The sequence below is a fragment of the Merops nubicus genome, unplaced genomic scaffold (assembly GCF_000691845.1).
Source record: "Merops nubicus isolate BGI_N331 unplaced genomic scaffold, ASM69184v1 scaffold2401, whole genome shotgun sequence".
Taxonomy (NCBI): Eukaryota; Metazoa; Chordata; class Aves; order Coraciiformes; family Meropidae; genus Merops; species Merops nubicus.
Genome location: NW_008587675.1, coordinates 371500 through 379088, shown reverse-complemented (window position 1 = coordinate 379088; position 7589 = coordinate 371500).

Below are 7589 nucleotides of genomic sequence, written 5' to 3'. Positions count from 1 at the left end.
GCTTATTTTTTATTGTTGTTCAGTGATTGCACTAAGATATACTCTAGGTGTAGCATAAGAAGTGCTGATGCAGTTTCAGATACACATTTCACAAAGCACGGGAAAGATATCCCATGTTGTCAGACATGTCCGGTGAACCATACACTGATCCTGTCTTCTGTTCAGAGGAAGCTGCATTAGAGAACTGATTGTAAGAGTGTTTCAGTTCCTTTTCCTAGAAATACAGTTTTGCTCCCTTACTTTTGTATGGATTTTAAGTATTTCATTTCTGATATACACTGTGGCAACTTAAGGCATGACACTCTTGAGCTCTGGCTTTCCTTTTCACTGTCCAAGGAGCTGGGAAATCCTCTTCAGCAATCCTCTTTTTGCTGGTGCAGGACCCCACAGCAAGCAGAAAGGAAGATGTAGAGAATCAAAATCTCAGTAGAGGCCAAAATAACAAAGTCATTGTAAATAGTTCTCAGCTGAAAAGAGCTTTGAACACATTTCCTTTTATTTACTACCCCATCATGCAACACGAGATTCCTTTTGGAAGATCTAGGGCCTTTATGACCCTTAACTACCAACACAAGTTAAGTAAAACCTAGCAGAGATCAGTGCTCCAGTGTACATAGAAGGGTATGCAAAGATGCTCTGCCTAAATACTGAGATGCAGAAAAATCCTTCCAGGAGTCCTAAGAAAGCACTTATGCAAAGGAGGAATTGAGAAACCCACTGTCTCCTAATGCTCCAGTGACAAGGAACAGATTACAGCTGTAGATAAAACTGTTGACAGCAATCATGGCCAAGTTCAAATAGCCAGAGGGACTCTTAAAATGAGCAAAGTTGTATAGCCAAACCCCAGCAGAGGATCCCAGAGAATGTGAGATTATTTTCTGAGTATTCTGCATAAAGTGACATGCCCTGTCTTTCAAAGCAGAGAAAGACGGCCCAAAGTGAGGAAAGCTCAGGAAGAAATTTAATAAATCATCAGCTGGTGACAACACGTTGGACATGCGAATAAGACAGAATTCCCCAGCAGCCATTCTGACTATCCATTCCCCAAGTAAAGTGTTATCCTTTCCTCCAGTCCCACCTACTAAACCCCCACAGTTCAGGCACAGTGTGTAGCCCAGAACAGTCCTCAGGCAGTTCCTCTACACAAAGTATAGATACGTAACAGATTCATCTGGAGAATCTACAACTTACTTCAGCGACACCAATGCCATCTCCATTAATCTGAGAATATTTCTGTGTGTCATATTTTTTTTCTGCAAAGAGCCCCTTTTAAGCTGTCAATTAATTGCCATCTGTCAAGGAGTCCACTCTGTGGCATCACCCAGAAAAGCAACTCAGCACCACAGAAGCCTCAGTAGAAAGACGTCACCCATCCAGAGCTCTGGGAGGCAAGATCTGCCTAAAGTTGAAGGCTCTCCTCAATTTGTCATTTCTGAGCTTGACTCCACTAATGAAATAACTTTTCAGCTGAGTCTTTACTGATTTTTTGCCAATTTAGTTGGTGCCAGCTTGAGGAGTTATGGCTCTACTCACCACAAAACTCTGCTCCACATAACACAGTGTTGAAGCTTTTGTGGCAGAACTGCATGTTGATGTGCTTTCTTATTTTAACAAACTGCAGCAAGAAGCAGTGAGAATCAAACTCATCCACATGAGACAGGTAAATAACAGGCAGGCCTGGGACCTCTACCAGCAGAAATGGGTATGGCACAAATTAAAACCATGCAGTGATGCTACCATGGCATCCAGCTGGTGCTCAGCAGTCGTCAGCATCATGGCTTTGAGCTTGCTCAGCCCATGCCCTGAGCCAGCACGCACTCCCAGGCTACACTTAGAGACTACCAGTAACAGTAGTGCAGTACTGCAACATCAAACTCTTCAGTGAAAGTGTGACCAAAATGTGATTTCCCTGGAGGAACTGTGGGTAGGACACTTAAAGCCCTCCTTGGCCACTCCTCCCTATTCAACAGGGGAAAACAATAGACTTGTTTTCCAGGGCTGCAAATTCACATGAAAAAATGCACTTTTCAAGATGTACAAACATCTTTAAAAACTTCATTTTGGTTTTGATAGTTTTTCCCCAGAATGACAAAAATCAGGCTTTGAGCCAAAGAACAAAGCTCTTACCATAAAACTTTAATAAAGAACAAAGAATATCTATTTCATTTCTCCAAGGTATCTACAGCACTACATAGAGCAGGATTTCAGCAGCTATTAGCTGACTAGTTACACTGTAGTTTGAGAAACTCATTACAGTGCTCTACAATTATTGCCGACTCAGACTAAATTATTGGCTTCCCTAAAGTTAAGAGATGTAAACAGCTCTTAGGAGACAAGACTTGACTGCTAGCATCAAGCTAATGCAACAGCAATAACGTCCCAGCCTATGAAAGAGCAGAGTCAAAGGCACGTCCACTCCACAGCATCACCCTTTCCAGATCATCTCACCTTCCATTCAAGCAGCAGGACGAATCAGAGGTCTTGAACGGATGTAGCTGAAGGCTATGTGATGACAATATGTCATCTGGAGCAGCAATACTAACATCAAAATATTCCTCAATCCTCACACCAGTGCTCCTTTACATCCTAAACCCTCCCCCTGCATCTTCAGCACCAGTTGTGGTCTCACACTGTGGAACAAAAACCATTAGAGGAGAGGAAGCAGGCAGCTGCCCAGAGGAGCTGCTGAAAAGCAAAACGGAGGCTCCCTCTCACAAGCTGGCACTGTTACCCACATGGCATGAAATCACAGCTCCCTTCTGAGCAAAATGCTAGCAGAGTGCACCACTGGGTTATTTTCACCTCTTTGGCTGTGAGCTGCAGGCCACCTTGAGGGGAAGACCAGAACCCTGTCTAAGGAGAATTAGCCTTGTCACCTGCCTTTCTTTAGGGACCTGCAGAAAGCAAGTCAAAACAAGTCACCTGCAGCTTTCCTGGCTGCTACTGAGGGAGCTGCAAGTGAGATTTCAGGCAACAGGAATTCATGGCTAGTTTGATGTAAAAGACAATGAAATCATTTTTTTCAGCAATGCTGGAAAAAACCCAGGGTAGCTTATGCCATATCACTGCTGGAGCCCCAGTGTTATGGAATAAACAACAGTGCAGATAACTGGAACAAAGCAGTAGAAACAAATCACTGAGAACGCCCTGTGCCACCCCAGGGCAACCTGATGCTTTAGGTTTGTCAAAACAAATGTTTATAAAGTAAACCCCATTCCTTCAGAACACCTTGAACCAGGTCCTTGCCACACCACCCACATCCCCTAAGATTAGGTACCATCAAGAGAATAATTTCTTGCAGCGAAAAGGAAAAGATCTCTGCTACCAAAGCAGGAGGTCCTTGCAAACGCACCTGCCTCCAACAATGTTGATCACCAACACCAGACAGAAATCATTAACAACCCTCCAGCCACTCAAAGCTGAAGCTTCCAAGCTCAGAGCCCAGTTTTAAATTTTCCTTCTCCAATCTCTTCAGATGGCTTCAACCACCTCCAGTTAACCCATGAGGCACCAATGCAGCCCAGTTGCTACCCCAACATCTCAGCATCCCTCAGGGGACAACCCAACCACCCAGTCCTCTCCATGTGATCCACAGAGGTACTGCACAAGTACTCCAACACATGTACTTGCAGAGAACTGAAGAGCAGAGGGCTTGTTTAAGCTTGCACCACCTCAGAGTAACAGACAGCAGCAGTTAGAGTCTCAGGAATAACCCCCTTGCATCCTACCTTGCAGCTCTAAGCAGGGTTGACTCCATCCCTCAGGAGGTGGGGACCAGCTTGCAGCAGGGACGTGCAGAGGGTCAGCCCCCCAAGCAGATCCACCAGAGCTGGGGCAGACACAGCTCTCCCTTCTTTCCCCCTAGGGCCTTACAAACCTTCCCCAGCAATTCCCTCCCTTGAACCCCCTTGTGCTGAGTTAACAACCTTGTTACCTTTCACCTGTGGAGGATCACAAGAACTTCACTTAACCCTTTGTATCCAGGCCCACATCCACTCCCAGGGCAGCACTTTGTGTATGCTGTTTGCCCACTGGAGAAGCAACCCACTCTGCCACGCAGGAAAAGGCAACTTTTTAGCTTGCTGTCCCGCCCTGTCACCTCAGGACAAGTCCCTTGATCTCTAGTGGCCCAGTTGACAAGGTGATCTTGGGCCCAGCAAGCTGGGCAAACTAATAATGCAGGCAGAAAATACAACACGTTTAATTGAGCTTCACTGCTGCTCATATCTCCTCCTTTCTTCTCACTATCTCATGTGTTACAGGAAGCAACTCTCCTTGTGCATTTATTGTGGAGTGTATTTGGTACAGACAGTCCTCCTCATTGCCCCACTGTGACTGCTGTCCTCCAGGTTAGGGGGTACTAGCCAGGTGAGGGAGGTGTTTGTGCCCCCTGGAAGGTACAGTGCGTGCAAGGGTAGGGTGGCTTCTTGAGGAAGGACTAAAGAGAAAAAAATGTGCATGCAGAAAGTATCTGAGTTGCTGGACTGAGAGCCAGCTGCAGAGATCTGACCTGCTCTGTGGGAGCATGGTGGGAGAGGTTAATGGACCCATTTATTTCTTTCCTGTCTCCTTTTTTTTTTTCTGCATTAAAGTAAGAGAATGGTTCCAGTTTGCACTCTAATAAATGCTAGCTTTTACTTTTTAAAGCCTGTTTAGATTTCTGATGTGTTTACAATTAAGGAAATGTTTAAGCAGCTTCTCAAAAAATCCCTAAAGCTTTACCTGAGAGTCCCATTGTTTCTTCTCAGGCCCTTGTCCCATCTTCCCACCTTGGCTGGCATTACCTCCCTCTGTCTTTGCTCCTCTCCTTTCCTTTCCTTCCTTACTGCTAGTGGAGTTAGTGAACCAACACGTGCACAGTAACTATAGCTTGCTTCAGCTTTGGGAAATATCATTACAGGTGCTATTGTATCACCACTTCAAGTGTCACAAGTGTCTTACCCTTGTTGCTGCTCTCTTGACGTCCTCTAGGTACCAGTTAGTCTTGCTGAAGCAAAGCTGACAGCAAAAGTGGGGTATGACACAGGGAAACCTCCCCACCAAGAGGTTTGAGTACTATTTTCCTTTGCAAATAACGTTTAACAGAAAACTTTGCAAGGCCATATACAATGCAAGCTTTCTGCAGTCCTTTGTACATACAACCAAGACTATCCTGTGCTGTCCTGGCCCCTGTGGTTTCCAATGTGCACAAGTACATGTGATCCACCACCAGTCATGACAACTACTTCACCATCCAGCAATGTATCTTCTGTGGTCCTCAGCACATGAAGGATTCTTTATGAAAGTGGACAGAGAATTTGTCCTAGATGTAGAAATCACACCTACAGAGGGATAAATAGCTTTCTGTCAGGTTGACAGAAGCTAATTTAAGATGTTCAGTAAAGTTGTACAGAATGAGAAGGTAAAAAGTTCTTCTTAAAACAGCTGCAAGATAACAGAGAAGAAAGACAAATGTTATAACACATATTGCACTGATTTTGTTGTACAGACTATGTTGGCTCCTGGAAAAATTAAGAAATGAGTCCACCTATCAGAGATGAATATTAATATTTGTAAATCAGAATTCCGTTTGCCAAATATGTTTATGTGTCATCAAATTCTGTCATCATCCCTCCCATTTAAAAATATTTTGACGACATCTTAAATTTTCTAAATTCTTTCATGGGGTTAGAATGTGTAAGACACAATGTTGGTGAGCTGTGTTATTCAGATATTCTTTTTAATATTCATGACATAAAGCTGTTGAACTAGGAAGTTGATTATTATTCTATGGGAACAGAGACAGTTTGGACAGCTAGATTGGTACCATTAGAAACAAAACAAAAGCAAAGCAAAACAAAAAATCTGTAACAGCAAAACAAAGACAAGCTTTTGCTAGGTCAGCTCCTGTGCATTGCCTTAGGGAAAATAGATGCCTCTGTTGATTTTGCAATTTTTATTCCTCGGCTCAGGAGGAGGCATTTAGGAGGAAATTGTGGATGTTTGCACTTGGAGGACATTTCCTTTTCAAGCTGCTCTACCCATGTGAGCTTTGCACAACAGATCTCTCAGGGCACCCGGTTGATTCTCAGGTGCTGGGGGAGAGGGTTCAGCAACCAGCTCTTCAGGATGGAGGAGGTGGAGGAAGATGGTCAGACAAACAAAGTCACTCCTCGTGCCTTAGGTTAGGAGGAGATTCCAAGCCTGGAGGCACTATTTCATATCATTGCTTGGCACTTTAATCAGAACCATGAACTGAGGCTGGTGAACTTGCATCCCAGATCTGCTGAGACTCAGTCAAATTCATCCAATTTTGGACTTCACATTTGTGTTGCCTTTTTTTCAATCTTTTCCACACTCACAGAATTAAAAAAAGGCATTCATATTTTTCATTGCTGCTCGGTGGCCGATATGGTGGTGTCAGAAAGGTGCCTAGCAAGATGTGTCTTTAAATCCTCCGGAGTATTTGATGTGTTATACTTAGACTAACACAACAGTGCTATGTCCTACACATGAGAACATTCCTATTATCTTAGGAATGGAGAGATGCTGACAAAGAGCCTCCAAGGGTAAAGAGCACATGGGCATGTTCATGACTAGCTAATAGACTCACAGCAATGAATGAATGTCTGTTCCTCCCTGGAAGTTTCCTGGTCTTTAAAATCTCACCGGGTTCCTCACTGGTACACTCCACTAAGTCCTGCCTGAGCTTTATTGGGCATTGCTGCATGGTAGTTTCTCAAGAAGAATGTACTAATTGCCCAGACAACAGGGACTACAATGTCCTCACTAGCCACTCACACAGCATAACTCAACAGAGTCATAACTGGTTTTATCTGGTCTAGAGATATCAGACCAAAATTCTTGACATGCTATTACTAGAACATTGCAAAATGCTCTGAACTTGTGAGAAACCCTTTCAGAGAGGTCATTCCTTTTACATGCCCCACAGGTTTATGGGAAAGCAGAGAGGACAGTACCTGCCAGCACCTGCTGAAACCTCAGGGCAATAGGATACTGCTGTAGGTGTAAGAAGCTGCATGTATCCCTCCCTTTGCTCATTTATTGTCTTTATTTACTGTTTAATTATGAAAAGATGGGTTAGTTGTGTACAGTATTTCTTGGGGGGGGGGCTGCCAATATAGTAATGAACTGAGTGTCCTGCCTAGCCAACCAACAGTTGCTGTCCCCTCTGTCTCCTGTCTTCATAGCCCGAGGCATACAAGTCTCACAGAAACTGCTGATGGTTTTATTCCTTTCTTTATGACCTGCAACACAGCTATACAGCCATTGCAGAGTCACGGCTGCCCAGCACTGTTTTGGATCATGGATTTCCTGACAATAAAAAAAAATAATTTAAAAAAACAAAACAAACAAACAAACAAACAAACAAACAAAAAAAAAAAACACAAAACCAAAACAAGCTCAAAGAAGGCAGAAGGGCAGGTCGACTCCAAATTTGCAGCCGAGCAGTCTGAGAGGATTTTCCAGCTTCTGTGCACAGAGCCAGCGGGACCAGCAGCACCTGCACACCAGGCTGGCTTCACCAGCAACTGCAGCAGAGTGGAGGGCAGCAGAAAACACAAGCTGCAGCAAAGAGCTGAGAAATC